The 17,133-nt window shown below is 43.0% G+C and overlaps 1 pseudogene; it reads right to left on the bottom strand.

Moving 5' to 3' along the window:
- Positions 1-343: 343 nt before the first annotated feature.
- Positions 344-434, bottom strand: LOC130290086 (U2 spliceosomal RNA; annotated as a pseudogene).
- Between the last annotated feature and the right edge of the window lie 16,699 nt (positions 435-17,133).

Raw genomic sequence — 17,133 nt, 5'->3', positions numbered from 1 at the left:
TAAATAAGTGAATGTGTGCAGGTATACTGCCCGGACATCCGGCCGGATCTATAAACATTTCTCTGATCCTAGCCAGAAGGTCGGGAATCAAGAGGTGAGTGCCACAAAGGTGAAGAGATCATGGTGCCCGTGCTTCAAGTCAGTGAGCCAATACTCCCAGTGAGTTTCGGCACCTCGGGGTCACCACACCCCGAGGCACTAAGTACCTCGGCTCTAGACCCTCTCAGCTTCATGGCGAGACCCGGAGGAAACAGGTCACATCAGGGCAGCCGTTGAGCTGATTCCTCAGAACCAGCCCGGAACGCCCTGGTACACCTGCCCCCTTCATGCAGCACCCATCCCCACCAGCTCCACACTGGCGTCGCCTGCCACCAGCATGAAACTGATAAGAATAGATATTGCACTTGATCTTAGCCAAAAGGCCGAGAAGCGATATATCGTGAAATCGAATATGGCCTTTGTGGCTCATCACTTGTTCTAGGTAGGCCTTTGTGGCTCCTCAGACCCTGCTACCTCTGCACCTCCTATCTCTATGCTCCTTAGAGGATCCATAAATTCCTTTTATTAAACCCTCTCAGCCTTATTGTTACTATTGCTTTTCTGGCAATACATCTCTGGGTTTAATGAAGAAAAATCTGAACACTATCAATGAAGATGTTTCAAGTTCTTTCTCTTCTCTCCGTCTGCTATTACAGTACCAGTCCCATCTATCAGGAGAATGCAGGGAAGGAGGACTGATTAACAATGCATAGCAGATGGCACGTGGCAAAGTGGACGTCTTAAGCTCCTAAAATCATATAGCCATTATCGTCACTGTCACCCTCCAAGTCTTGGAAGCCGTCGGAGTAAGAGACTCAGATCCTGCAGCCATGTACTTCATCTCACACCGCCTTTCACATCACATTTGTTTATGAAAATTAAGTGCCGGAATAACAGCGAGTCTCCCATTTCTGAAGATGTGATTTACATAGTTTTACATAAGCGGAAAAAAAAAACAAGTATGTGTAGTGGGAGTAGAGGTAATCTAATAGAGCCAGATGGAAGCCGAAAACCCAACTTCAGACAGACAGAGAGGGAGACAGCGTATACAGGCGGCATATGTAATTGGCTGGGATTTTGCGCGGCTTTAATTGTCATAATTTAGGAATGATTGCATTACCCAGAAGTGACAGGGAATTGTGTTATTTTGATTGAAACATTAGCTGGATTGAATCTTCCTACAGATTCAGACAATGCGTGCGCGCCGCCCGCTATCCGGAATCATCAGTACACAGGGATCATTTACATAATCAGCTGTAATGATGCGGCACGGTCGTGACTAGTACTCTACAAACATCAGGACTGTACAAGGACATCAAGACGTGTTCCACATGGCCCTGAATTGGTCCATAATTATTTATTTCTTCTCACCTCCTAAGAATTATAAAAAAAAGTTGTACTTTACAGGACAGCGTGTCAATTTAATTATAAAGTTATGGCTCCTTTACTTTTATTAGTAATTGTTAAAGGAAGATATTATAAATTAACAAAATAATTAAAAAAATAGAAACATCGTTTTAATGTCTTAGATATCTAATCTTTTAAGCGGCAAGATCCAGGCCCTGCAGATCACTTTTATTGAAGAACACTAAATAGTCTGACATTTCATTTTCGGCTTTACTGTGTAGACTGGGACGAAGTCAGCAGAGACATCATGATTATCATGATTTTAGTGCTGGATATGTAATGACAAATAGAAGTTGTGGTTGGATCCCCCAACGATCGAACACTTATCCCATATTCTATGGAAAGGGGATATGTTTACTTCCCTGGAATAGTGATAACTTTTTTCTTTCTTTTTAATGGACCCACTATCATCTTTTTGGGGCTGGTGTGTGAATGAAGCATTTAACCATGAATAGGCTGCATGTAGCTGCAGATTTTTTTTATAATTCTGTTGGTCAGTAAGGCTGGGTTCACACTACAGAATTTCCGCCTGCAATTCCGCTTTGAAATTGCAGGCAGAAATTCCACTTGCTATATATGTATAGTGTAGTGAATGGGTTTCCGTTCACAAATTCACAGTTTGGAATTTGTGAAGCGGAATTTGTGAACGGAAAATCTGCTTTGAAATTTCCGCCTGAAGAATGGCGTTGCTCGTTCTTCAGGCAGAAATACTCGCAGAACACATTGCAGTCTATTGGAGACTGCAGTGTCGGCGCTGGCCCCACTCGGAATCTCCGGGTGGAAACTTTCTGCCCAGAGATTCCGCAGTGTAAACCAAGCCTAAGACCAGGTTCACATGTCTAGAATTTCCGCACGGAATTCCGCATTGGAATTCTGCCAGAGATTCCAGAGCAGCAGAGTCCAGCTGTATTCAATGTATGCTTCTTGAATGAAAATTCTGATTTCCGTGTCAGCAGAAAGAATGAACCTGTCCATTCTTTCTGTGGACTCCACATGGAATGCATAGTCATCTATGTGACAGCACATTCCTGTGTGGTCTTAGTGCTGGCATGTTATGCCGGAGCCCACAGTCTCCGAAATGTCCGCACTGAGATTTTCCGTGCAGACATTCCGGACGTGTGAACATAGTCTAAAGGGTTTTGTTAATTCTTTTTGATGGTAAACTCAGAAGGGCAGGGCGTGTCTATTGAGAAGAAAGGGTATAGCAGGTTTATGTTAAAGCATGTTAGATCTCTGACACAGATTTGCCATCTATAGTTATCATATTTTTCTATGTTTTTGGACTTGGACTAGCCTCATATAGTGTGGCTGATCCACGTGTGGCTGATCCGCATGCTTTCAAAGCAACATGGAATCCAACTAATAAGTGACTGGACACTTTTTTATGGTGGCTACAGGACTGATGAGATGCTTAATGATGAGGGTAGTAGTCCATGCTTGGCTAAGTGGTGCAAACCAGAATTCCTTAGTAAACACCATAATATCCTTTTTCAAATGTAACTTTTCACTTCCACAAAGCCCCAAAATAAGTCTTCTGAATACTAAGGCTTTATTAAACAAGTTTTAAGAGGTTATCCAGCAGTGTAGTAGATAAAAAAAAGAAACCTCTACTCACTTCCAGTGCTCCCATGGTGCATCTTGTGTTCTGCTCTAGTCCCATATCTGATCCTCTTCATGCTTCTGGGGCCCCACATGTCTCGCTACATCTCAGCTAATCGCTGGCCACATCGGTGCCCCACCTCAGCCAGTCATCGGCTGAGGGCAATATGAAAGATTAGGTCCGGGCCCAAAATGTCCCACTGCTGCTCAGCCAAACACTGGCTGCATAATCCCTTTAAGTTTACTTAACTCCTTTTCAATGTTCAAAATAACAATTTTGGTACAAGTACAGCTTTAAGGAATAAAATGAATGATGAGTTTAGTCACTGTCCCTTGAACTGAATGCTACTTTCACAGATATATTTTAGGAGAAGTATAACTGATCTGCAGCATGTACACCTGCTCCCTCCCCCAGCACTAGAATCCAAGCAGGGAGGGTGGGGGAGAGAGGAGGCTTGCATACTGCAGCTCAGCCCGACCTTTATGACCCGAGCTTGGAAGAAAAAACATGACTTTATAACAGGTATATAGACAGGTATCATTTGTGTTGTTTTCCTATCAGCTTTCTGCCCATTACTGCAGCTCTGAGCATTATAGAGAGCTATGATACTCCCTTTAACATTTTTAATTTGCATATATTTGCCTAATGGGGGTACAAAAGGGAGGACAATTGTTGTCTACTGGCGTCCCCATCCTACAGGGTTAGTGCAGTGACATTCACCCCCAACCAGATTCCACAGCAATTTACATCCTTGCAGGACAATTAATTCATAATACTAAAATCCAAAAATACCTGCCATGGGGGATAATCAGTAGGTCCCCATATACATTGTATTATCAATGGATCCACTTATATTTATTTTCAGGGTATGACAAACTTAACTCACTCCTATATTAAATAATACTGAATCATGACAAACTCAGCCCTGCTACATCTGTATAATTTCTACCTGTTTCCAGATCCTCCTAAGTGGAACCTTTGATTAATAGGAGTGACAGACGGTGTGAAATCTGTTTCATAGAACCAACCACAAGAGATAGAGGCCACCAAATATAATTTATGAGACTCCCCTGCCCTTGTAACTACCCTAATGCTTCATGCTATTCACCTTATGGCAATAAGTAACAGAGATGTATGGGAAAGAGACCTTTTTTGAATAAATTATAATATGTAAAGGAACTATTTTGTATATATATTTTTTTCTATATTAGGAGATAAAGTCGCTTCTTTGGGGGTAAAAAATATATTCCGGTCCCGGTATACGTTATTCATCATTTAGATTTTTGTTTGGTTATATCTGAAGGGGTTAATGGGGGAAATAAGAAGTGATTTTTTTTAACTAACTAATTGAAATTTGAAAATACATAAAGAAATAAAAAGAAAATTCCAAAAAATAGAAAGAAATTGGTGGCGATGTAAAGAAAGACTTTTATAAAAATATTTAAGAGAATGTTCCCTGGAGATTGACATGTGGAGAATAGAATATTGCAGAAAACTGTAGACACTTGTGTAGTGTTCTTTAAAAAACAGCTTACATTAATGTGGTCTGAAATGGCAAGAGATACTCAACCCCGAGGTGCACTTGTGGTCCATTGCTATATGCGATCCCCAGCATAATATGCATACAATGGAGGAGGCCTGCAGACAGTCACAAGTACCACAATGGCATCCTACACCTGATAAACGTATGGATGCATGAAATTTAACCATTAAACAACTACATCGATGTGGTCTAAAATGACAGATGATCCTCAACCCCAAGTGCAGTTGTGCACTTACGCTGGGGTGGAGCTCCTGCACTTAGGTCCCGTACCATTTGAGAAATCTTGGCGATGGTGTGCAGGCTCAGGTATGTCCTTCATATAAGGATATACTGGCTAATGTCTCAAAGTTTTGAGGGTTAGTTAATGTCATTGTTTACATCCACCACAGTAGTGAACCTATATTGTGGTCCACAAATGCAGGACCTCCACCCCAGTGTGAGTGCACAACTGCACTTGGGGTTGAGGATAATCTGCCATTTTAGACCACATCGATGTAGTTGTTTAATGTCCTTTAAAAAAGCATCCTAGATCTGTTTCCAGATTTCTGCAAACATGACATGTAGAGTATCGCTGTAGTCACTTCTGCATTGTTATATTTTGAGGGCTTTGGTCACCATTGCAAATATTTTATTGCTCCAATGCATTAACAAAAACAAAGGAGAGAGCTTTGGCCAAAGATATTAATGGGGTACTCCAGTGCTCCAGCATTCTGAACAACCGGGTTCCTGTGGCAGTGGTCGTGACGTCACTGCCGTGCCCCTCATGACGGCTGCTCCAGCATGTCGGCCGCCATGCCCCATTCCATAGATATGAATGGAGGGGGCATGGCATGACATCACGACCACTGCCGCAGGAACCCGGCATTTGCTTAGAACACCGGGTGCTGCAGGAGATTGCGGGGGGCCCCAGTAGCAGGACCCTGCCAATCAGACATCTCATCCCCTATCCTTTGAAAAGGGGATTAGATGTACTGGATCAATAAAGCTTAGGTGAGAATCCTTGGAAATGTCACGTCCAGTTTAGGGATCAGTGCAAACCTGGATCTCAACCACACCATTTTCTCTACCTACCTTGACAATTCACCCTAAATGTCTGCCCCCGACTGAGTGACAGTCCCTATGCTGGTGTAAGTGCAGGAGCATCAGAAATGTCAGACAGTCCTGGTCAACAACAAAGGATCATATAGTATAAATGCAGAAAATAAGGGGTTAATCAGGGAACAAGCCAAAGGGTCAGAACCAAGAGAGCAGTGAAGTACACAATGAGTCGAACCTATAGAGCAGTGCAATACAAAATCAGAAGGTAGTAGCAAAGTCTGTAAACAGACAAAAGGTCAGGAAACAATAGGATCAAAAGGGAACAAAACATTAGCAAAAGGTATAAACCTCTATCACTGGCACTCCTCATTGGCCAGGCTGACTGCGGTCTGCATGGTGGCCGCCTGGACAACAAGTGATGTCGTGGTTGTGATGAAGGAGGAATGGACCTGGCACTGGAGCTTGTGCGAGGTATGTATGATACTGGAAGTTTTTGTGAAATATTTATGTTGTCAGCAGTTGTGAGAGGTAAAAATTGTGGGTGAGATTTGTGAAGCCCCCTATACTTGCCGTAAGTCACACCTAAAGAGATTATCCAGGAATAGAGAAAAGAGTAAGTTTCTTCCAAAAACAGCACCACAAAAGTCCTCAGGTTGTTTATGGAATAAACTCATTTAACTGCAATGGAACTGAGCTACAATACCACACACAACCTGAGGACTGGGTGGCGCTGTTTTTTTAAGAAATCATCTCTTTTTTATCTAATCCTTGATAACCTTTAATGGTGGCACAGTGGATTTTGTTAGCCTGAGAAGTTGACTGCATTGATCCATCAGGAGTGTTATTCACGGTATAATTTATATGTAACAGATTCTCGGGTATCTTGATATATGTTCCCGTTCAGTGTAATTTGTTCTCATATACAATGTAACCAAGCGTCAAATCTGCAATGGCGAGGCCGTACTGTACACACAGCACTTATTTATAACCTCTCATGTGCGGACTATGAAATAGATTACTCAACGCATGGTGACATCTACTGAGATTTACTGAACCCAGTTCATACACATTGTAATTTATTAAAATGAATTCTTCCCTCCTCCATTGCATCCCCTGAGCTTATCGCCCGGCATCGCCCTCTAAAAACATCCGTATAAAGGTGAACAGCTAGAGCTAAACTGTCTATAGAATGAGAATACATTATGTTGTATAGGGTGGGATAGGGCAGACGTTCTACTAGCAAATATTTACTGCTTACCCCTCAAAAGCAGGGTCATAAAGGCTCATGGGTCCTGGAGAAAAAGTTCAGCTCTGCACACTGAAGATTAAATATGGTGTAAGGAAAGAAGAAAGTGGTTCAATACAGCAACTTTGGGTAGATTAAATCATAGATATATCCAGACAAATAGCATGGCTGACGCATTTCGAGTGTGAAAGCTCTTCATCATAAGGGTTATCATTGGGTTATGATTAAGAATCTGCCTACTCAAAACGCGTCAGCCATGCTCCATGTCTGGATGTATTTATGATTTTATTTTGCTTATATTAAAGTTAATATTTGAACTCGAGGTATTGTACTACATAACTTGCTTCTTTCCTTGGATCTTAGCATGCTGATACATTCATTTCTTGTCTGGACGTTGCGATTTGTATAGGGTTATGTGGTGTACAGTATAGGTACTTCCAGTCATTGTCTTTTCTTCACAACTTGTCTCTTTATGTAAGCTCTCCATGCTTCTTCTACTTCTTATGTCCCTCTCAATGCCCCTACACAGTAATAGAGCCCCTACCATTGTACCAAACATAGTACTAGTGCCCCTTTTATTCATACAAAATAATAATGCAGGGAGTTGTCATTTTGCAACAGCTGGATGTCCACAGTTTGGAGACCATTGACCTATAGTAATAATCCTCCTTTGTGGACCCAAAGTCATAAACTCTCCCTGTGTCCTACAAAGTAAAAGGACACAGAGCACCACCTGGCACGATTTACTGACAGTACTGTTTCATTTTTATCACTCTCCTTTCTAACAATATAGCAGCCTCCTCCCCATTCCTTCCACTCTGGTGCATGAGAACACCAAAAAGAAAGAATGGAGAAGGATTCAGGTGCAGAGTCGGGAAAGAAAGCATAAAAGATTTAACAGTACTGTTCTTTCAGAGTTCTGAAGAAGACCTGTAGGCTCCTCTTGGCTTAGGGGCCCAAAGCCTAATTACAACACCACTAATGAAAGGAGTATTCCAGCACTATAAAAGAATAATATACATTAGTGTTGTAGTAAAAAAAAAAATCTATACTTACCTACTCCAGTCCCTGCTGTTTCCATAGCTCCCGTTAGGCTCCTTCGGCTCCCCTGATGCTTCTGTTTTCTTACTATTTTCGAGATGACCCTTGGTGCAGAACCTTCCTGCTTAGCCAATAATTTAATAATCTGGTCACATCAGTGTCTCATGATTGATTGACCGAGCAGGCAGGTCCTGCACCAAAGGATGTTTAAAGGGGTACTCCGCCCCTAGACATCTTATTCCCTATCCAAAGGATAGGGGATAAGATGTCAGATTGCTGGGGTCCCGCCACTGGGGACCCCGGGGATTGCTGCTGCAGCACCCCGCTATCATTACTGCGCAGAGCGAGATCTGCACGTAATGACAGGCAATACAGGGGCCGGAGCATCGTTACGTCACGGCTCCGCCCCTCGTGATGTCACGGCCCGACCCCGTCAATACAAGTCTATGGAAGGGGGCATGGCGGTCGTCACGCCCCCTGCCATAGACTTGCATTAAGGGGACGGGACGTGATGTCATGAGGGGCGGAGCCGTGACGTAACGCTGCTCCGGCCCCTGTATCGCCCGTCATTATGCACAGAGCGAACTCGCTCTGTGCAGTAATGATGGTGGGGTGCCGCAGCGGCGATCCCCGGGGTCCCCAGCAGCAGGACCGTGGCGATCTAATATCTTATCCCCTATCCTTTGGATAGGGGATAAAATGCCAGGGGCGGAGTACCCCTTTAAGAAGCAAAAAGACAAAAGAAGCATTGGGGGAAGGAAAGGAGCCAAAGCAGGAGCTGGGAGGGACCAGAAGTAGATAAGTATAGTTATTTTTTGTTAAGAAAGTAGGACGGAGCACTTACCCTGCAGATCTTGATAGAAGAAATATTTTTTTCAATACGGGAAAGACAGATAAAAATTGCTTAACAGTGGGATGCGGAGGCCTGTTAAGCAGTTTTTATCTGTTTTTCCTGTTTTAAAATAAAGATTTCTTCTATTAAGATCTGCAGGGTGAGTGCTCCGTTCTACTTTCTGATAAAGATTTGAAATTCTAGAATTCTGAGATATTTGAGAATCGCTCCTCCTGTATCTTATCTGCATATTAATTAAAACATAGTGAGAACAGTAAGTATTCTTCTACCTTATTCCAAATGGAGGTTTCCCATCCCACAAAGTAATAAAGCGGGCACGGACCATTGCTCCTCACTTCAGGGTTTCTCTATCTAGTATCATGTCTAGCAGAATAATCTTCAGCAATCAGGCTCTAATTTATTCTCTTTCACCAAAGGCTTTTTAGGGGCAGTCACTCTATCAGACATCGAAACAGGATTATTCCAGCTATGGTTAATAGTAATGCTCGCGAATATTCGCAATGCGAATTTTATTCGCGAATATTCGCGAATATAGCACTATATATTCGTAATTACAAATATTCGTAATTATTTTTTTCTCACAGTACACATCACAGTGATCATCCCTCTCTGCTTCCAGCTTGTGTGGTGTAAAGAAGGCTCTAATACTACTGTGTGAGACTGGTGTGCGAATTTTCGCATATCCGAAAATTTGCATTTGCTACTTTTCGCATATGCGAATTTCCACTCATGCTAATTTAGTATATGCTAATTTTTGCATAAGTTAATTTTCGCATACGCGAATTTTCGCATATGCACAAAATAAAACGGGAATATTACGAATATGCGAATATTCGCGAATATTCGTCCATATATTCGCGAATATTCGCGAATTCGAATATGGCCTATGCCGCTCAACACTAATGGTTAATAACTAATAGATTCAAGTTGAAGTCTAGTGCCATTCTAATACCCGGCCTTAGATATCCCGTTCTCTCTTAGGCTAGGTTCAGATTATGGATTTTCTGCCTACAATTCCGATTTGAAATTGCCGGCAGACATTCTGATTACTAAAATGTATTATGTTAGTGAATGGATTTTTCCATTCACCAATTCACACTTCGGAATTTTTTTTACGGAATTTGTGAACAGAAAATTTGCTTTCAAAGTTCCGCCTGAAGAGTTGCTCATTCTTCAGGTGGAAATACTCACGGAAAACATTGCAGTCTATCCTGATTCAGTCGGCGCTGGCCGCACTCGGAATCTCCAGGCAGAAATTTTCCGTCTTATTCACATGGCAGAGTCCATTCACATGGCAGAATTTCTGCTTTAGTACCGTATTTTTCGCCCTATAGGATGCACCGGCACATAAGACGCACCCAATTTTAAAGGTGCAAAATCTAGAAAAAAAAGATTCTGAACCCAACAGTGATCTTCAACCTGCGGACCTCCAGATGTTGCAAAACTACAACTCCCAGCATGCCCGGACAGCCGTTGGCTGTCCGGGCATGCTGGGAGTTGTAGTTTTGCAACATCTGGAGGTCCGCAGGTTGAAGACCACTAGATAGGAGGTAATACTCAAGTGTCTCCGCCGCTCCGGACGTCTTCTTCCCCGGGATCCACGTTCTCCATCATCACGTCGCCTTCATCACGTCGCTACGCACGCCGCTTCTATTGGATGACGGGACAGCGTGCGCGACGATGTGATGACGTCGAAGGAGAGCGCTGCCATGCAGGGGATCCCGGCATGGAGCAGACACCGAGGAGGCAGGTAAGGTCCCCCCCCCCCGGTGTCCTGTAAGCTGTGCGGTCAGCTTTGATCGCTGCGTCTGAAGGGTTAATACAGGGCATCACCGTGATCGGTGATGTCCTGTATTAGCCGTGGGTCCCGGCCGTTGATGGCCGCAGAGACCGACCCAATAGGGGTGTATTCGCCGTATAAGACGCACCAACTTTCCCCCCCCAGTTTTGGGGAAGAAAAAGTGCGTCTTATGTAGCGAAAAATACGGTAATTCTTCCTCAAATTAAAGCCCACAGAGCAGTGGTTCTCAACCTTTTTCACCACTGTACCCCCAAAGGGTGAAAGTATGTCCACGAGTACCCCTTGCACGTAAATTTGCACGGAACTTACGCGTGAGGGGTACCGCGGACAAAATAAGTCATAAACTTACTTATTGTCATAATGGCGTGTGCTTCCCTTTATACTAATGCAATACTTAATACCCTTGCGCCATTATTCCCCCCCTCCCTTTGTTCCCATTTTTCCATTATCCCCCCCCCCTCCATCTTAACCCCTTGTGCCATGATTATCCGATAGGGCAAAAGGGGATCAGAGGGAGGGGGGAATAAAGGCACATGGGGGATTAAGATGGAGGGGGGGGGGATAATCATCACCCCCCCCATATTAAAGGGGTACTCCGGTGCTTACAAATCTAGGGGATAAGATGCCTGATCGCGGGAGTCCAACAGCTCCGGGTCTGATTACGGTCGACCGCAGGGCCAGCAGCGTGTGACATCACGCCTCCACCCCCGTGTGACGTCACGCTCCGCCCCTCAATGCAAGCTTACGGGAGGGGGCGTGATAGCTATCACACCCCCTCCCGTAGGCTTGCATTGAGGGGCGGAGCGTGACGTCACACGGATGTGTAAGCACCGGAGTACCCCTTTAATCCCCTTTTGCCATTATCCCTCCCCCCCCCCCATCCATCTTCATGCCCTTGTGCCATTATTTCTCTCTTCCCCTCTCATCACCCCCACCGATCCCTCCCTCCCATCCTCACTCCCATACACTTTTTTATTTTTTTTAGCATTACCCGGCCTGTTCGCGTGTGGCCTGTCCGGGTATACAGCGCATCCCAGAGTCCCGTTCAGTGGGGCCGCACTGACACCTGCACTATGCAGCACCTTCGCGCAACATCAGGAGAGGCCCCACGTCTCCCCAGCAACCACGAAGCTCCGTCCGCGATACTATACAGAGAGCTGCCGTGGACATTCTCCGCTGTGCGCTGACAAATACTGGCCAATGTATGGCCGGTATTTGTGAGCACATCGGTGTATCCCCGCACAACCGTTGGCGTACCCCTAGGGGTACGCGTACCACCGGTTTAGAACCCCTACCATAGGGGGAGATTTTACAAAAATTGTGTAGAGAAAGAGTGATGCAGTTGCCCATGGCAACAAATCAGATCGCTTCTTTCATTTTTAAAGAGACCTGTGAAAAATGAAAGAAGCAATCTGATTGGTTGCTATGGGCAACTGCACTGCTCTTCCTCTACACAGGTTTTGATAAATCTCCCCCATAGACTTGGGATTCATCACTCCTATTTACACTTCTGTATTTCCTTAATCTATATGGGGGACATTTATCAAGGTATTTAGAGCTAAAGCACTTTTTTGTGTGCTTTTTTTTATCAACTGGTGCCAGAAAGTTAAACAGATTAGTAAATAACTTCTATTTAAAAGTATTAATCCTTCCAGTACTTATCAGCTCTTATATGCTCCACGGGAAGTTCTTTTCTTTTTGAATTTCTTTTCTGTCTGACCACAGTGCTCTCTGCTGACACCTCTGTCCATTTTAGAAACCGTCCAGAGCAGGACAGGTTTTCTATGGGGATTTGTTCCTACTCTGGACAGTTCCTAAAATGCAGAGGTGTCAGCAGAGAGCACTGTTTACTGGAACTAGCACAATGGAGGATTTGGAAGGTATCCCACGCTGCCAGTCTCTCAGAGGTATAGTAAAGGCCAATAAGTATCAAAAGAATGGTTTATTGTAGCATACAACGCGTTTCAGAGCCGGAATGGCTCTTTCATAAGGCATCTGTGGTCAGTCAGAAAGGAAATTCAAAAAGAAAAGAACTTCCTGTGGAGCATAAAGCAGCTGATAAATACGGGAAGGATAAAGGTTTCTAAATAGAAGTAATTTACAAACATGTTTAACTTTCTGGCACAAGTTGGTTTAAAAAAATGTTTTTCAGTGGAGAACCCCTTTAACTTCGACATACATCACTCTTCATCCAAACTCAAACAGGTAGAATGTCCTACACTTGCTATTGTCTCACATCTGCCCCAGCTTTCTCTGTTTCTGTGACCTTCTTGCAGCTCTTTCTTCCACAGTCCCTCTAACACCATTAAAGGGGTACTCTGGTGAAAGCCTTTTTTCTTTTAAATCAACTGGTGGCAGAAAGTTAACATATTTGTAAATTACTTCTATTAAAAAATCTTAATCCTTCTAGTACTTATTAGCTGCTGAATGCTACAGAGGAAATTCCTTTCTTTTTGGAACACTGATGACATCACGAGCGCAGTGCTCTCTGCTGACATCTCTGTCCATTTTAGCAACCATACATAGCAGATGTATGCTAAAGGCAGCATGGTGGCTCAGTGGTTAGCACTGCTGCCTTGCAGCGCTGGGGACTTGGGGTCAAATCCCACTAAGGACAACAATAAATAAAGCGTTATTATTATTATAATAACGTCAGCAGAGAGAACTGTGCTCGTGATGTCATCAGAGAGTATTCCAAAAAGAAAAGAATTTCCTCTGTAGCATTCAGCAGCTAATAAGTACAGGAAGGTTTAAGATTTATTAATAGAAGTAATTTACAAATATGTTTAACTTTCTGCCACCAGTTTATTTAAAAGAGAAAAAGGTTTTCCCCCCAGAGTATCCCTTTAAGAGAGCCCTTATGCAGTGTCCCAGTGCAGATCCTGTTTTATGGAACAACTTGGTTGTCGGATGACATCTATTACATATAATAGATAATACATATTATATAATAATATAAGAGAATAATTCTTATTCTCTTATACACTTTTCAAGTGTATTTCCTATATGCTGATACTGAGAAATGTACTATCCAAAAAAGCAAACGCCACACACAGTAAGGTAAATGCACACCCAAACAATGAATAAATTGTAATAATGGAAAAATCTATATTACAATGTATTCATTGTTTGGGTGTGCATTTACCTTACAGTGTGTGGTGTTTGCTTATTTGGATAGTTTACTTTTTACACTCTGTTGCACCCCTGTAGATTGATTATTTAAGTTGAGCCCCCCCCCCTCCATAGTATTGATAGATACTGAGAAATGTGGAATTATGCTGCCACCTAGTGTCCAATTTTTGCAAGCTCCTATGAGAGAGGTCTCCATTCACTAGCATTGTTTTACAGACACTTCATTATAGAATGTCCTGGTGTGTAAGAAAAGATGTGCTAGCCCAGCCCCCTCTTATCCAGAGGGAAGGAAATTCCATCTAGACTAGACCTGTTTATTCTAAGACCGCATCCTGAGCGGGGGGGGGGGGGGGGATTTGTGGCTACCAGCTCTAAAGGACTAAGTACATGTCGCTAGCTAAAGTCTGGCTTAGTTGGGTCACATCACTACCCAGGACCATTTGGGGTTATTGACAAGACTCCTGCAAGTCCCAGAATACCCATAAATCCTAACTGAAGAGATATCAGAGACATTAGGGAAAATATTTGTAAATTAAGTAATGTTGTCAGAGGCTTTAAAGTGAAGGTGTACAAGTACCTCAAGGCATATCACCTGATGAAGCAGAACCTTTGCGAAATGCGTTGCATTATGGGAAAATAAAAAGTTATTCTTACCAGAAGACTGATTTATCCAGCCCCCACTTGGAGGACAGTTCGGGGCAAGCTCTTTGATTCACAGGAAGGCACCAGTTGTATACATGGATACATTATAGCATTGGGGACCAGGAGTCACAAGCTATGCATCTTATTAATTTCATCTTCATTGTTATATGTCTGGCTTGTCAGCGATAGTGTTGCTCGCGAATATTCGCAATGCAAATTTTATTCGCGAATATCGCATATTCGCGAATTTGCAAATATTTGCGAATATAGCACTATATATTCGTAATTACGAATGTTAGTTTTTTTTTTCTTTCACAGTACACATCACAGTGATCATCCCTCTCTGCTTCCAGCTTGTGTGGTGTAAAGAAGGCTCTAATACTACTGTGTGAGACTGGCGTGCAAATTTTCGTCTATGCTAATTTTTGTATATGCTAATTTTCGCATATGTTAATTTTCGCATGCGCGAAAATAAAACGAGAATATTACGAATATGCGAATTTAGCGAATATATGACGAATATTCGTCTACATGTTTGCGAATATTCGCGAATTCGAATATGGCTTATGCCGCTCAACACTAGTCAGCGATATTCTGAGTGTATTTTTGCCTCGAGCAACCTTCAGGTGACATAGTAGGTGTCATTTGTGATTTGGGGTTATGTTCATTTCTAGCAGTAATTTTGGGCTGTGAATTCCGTGATGATATGACTTGTTCTCTTTCAGTGCCAGGACACACATTATTTTCATATATTCCTGGAATTTACTTTGAAGTTCCCAATCTTGCAGGACATTACAGGCGGCAACAATCTTTGGAGCATGAAATATGATATATTTATCAGTGGCTTGTGTCTGGTGGGTAATTTTATGCGGTCAGAATGAGATCCCATTATTTCTGACTGTGAAAATATGCACCGAGGAATATATGTTAAGGAAACAGTTTAGACGTATGAACCAATCCCTCCTCCAGTTATTAACACAAGCCCATATGTTTTACACGCTTTACATTACCTACTGGCTTCCAAAAGACAACTCCACCCAAACAATGTTTTCTTGTTTATTTTTTATTTTTTTTTCCTTTTATAAGAGAATGCAGCTTTCAATAAAAGATTATTTCTTCATGAAATGTAGTAACTAGAAGATCTTAAAGGGGTTATCCAGGAAAAAATGTATTTTTTTTATATATCAACTGGCTCCGGAAAGTTAAACAGATTTGTAAATTACTTCTATAAAAAAATCTTCATCCTTTCAGTACTTATGAGCTTCTGAAGTTGAGTTGTTCTTTTCTGTCTAAGTGCTCTCTGATGACACATGTTTCGGGAACCGCCCAGTTTAGAAGCAAATCCCCATAGCAAACCTCTTCTCCTCCGTGCAGTTCCCGAGACAAGCAGAGATGTCAGCAGTGAGCACTGTTGCCAGACAGAAAACCACAACTCAACTTCAGCAGCTGATAATTATTGAATAGAAGTAATTTACAAATATGTTTAACTTTCTGGAGCCAGTTGATATAAAGAAAAACGTTTTTTCCTGGAATACCCCTTTAAGCAGTGGTCTCCAAACTGTGGCCCTCCAGATGTTGCAAAACTACAACTCCCAGCATGCCCGGACAGCCGTTGGCTGTCCGGGCATGCTGGGAGTTGTAGTTTTGCAACATCTGGAGGGCCACAGTTTGGAGACCACTGATCTTAAGCATTAACTGCAGTGATCTTCAGCTGTCAGGGCATGTTGGGAGTTGTAGTTTTGAAACAGCTTAAGAGCCACAGGTTTTAGGACACTTTCTACAGAATAGTGATAATAATAACAACAACAACAATAATAATAATAATAATTAGCATACTATATTATATAGAGAAGGGGCACAGTACTGCAACGCTGTTCCATTCAAGTACCCTGAATCTCACCAGATGGCAGGGAAAATGAGCTGCGGATAATAGTTTGGTCCACAACTATGAATATATAATACACTGCGCAAAAAAATAAAGGGAACACGTAAACACCACAATGTAACTCCAAGTCACTGACACTTCTGTGAAATCCCACTGTCCACTCAGGAAGAACACTGATTGACAATCAATTTCACATGCTGTTGTGCAAATGGAACAGACAACAGGTAGAAATTATAGGCAATTAGCAATACACCTCCAATAAAGGAGTGGTTCTGCAGGTGGTGACCGCAGACCACTTCTCAGTTCCTATGCTTCCTGGCTAATGTTTTGGTCCCTTTGGAATGCTGCCGGTGCTTTCACTCTAGTGGTAGCATGAGATGGAGTCTACAACCCACACAAGTGGCTCAGGTAGTGCAGCTCATCCAGGATAGCACATCAATGCGAGCTGTGGCAAGAAGGTTTGCTGTGTCTGTCAGCGTAGAGTCCAGAGCATGAAAACAGGCCAGTATATCAGGAGACGTGGAGGAAGGCAACAACCCGGCAGCAGGACCGCTACCTCCGCATTTGTACAAGGAGGAGCACTGTCAGAGCCCTGCAAAATGACCTCCAGCAGGCCACAAATGTGCATGTGTCCACTCAAACGGTCAGAAACAGTCTCCATGAGGGTGGTATGAGGGCCTGACATCCAAAGGTAGGGGCTTTACAGCCCAACACCATGCAGGATGTTTGGCATTTGCCAGAGAACACCAAGACAGACAAATTCGCCACTGGCGCCCTGTGCTCTTCACAGATGAAAGCAGGTTCACATTGAGCACATGTGACAGACGTGACAGAGTCTGGAGACACCGTGGAGAACGTTCTGCTGCCTGCAACATCCTCCAGCATGACTGGTTTGGTGGTGGGACA

Source organism: Hyla sarda, chromosome 8, assembly GCF_029499605.1.
Source record: "Hyla sarda isolate aHylSar1 chromosome 8, aHylSar1.hap1, whole genome shotgun sequence".
Taxonomy (NCBI): domain Eukaryota; kingdom Metazoa; phylum Chordata; class Amphibia; order Anura; family Hylidae; genus Hyla; species Hyla sarda.
Note: the sequence above shows the minus strand (reverse complement) of the source record. Positions and strands in the feature narration are given on the sequence as shown.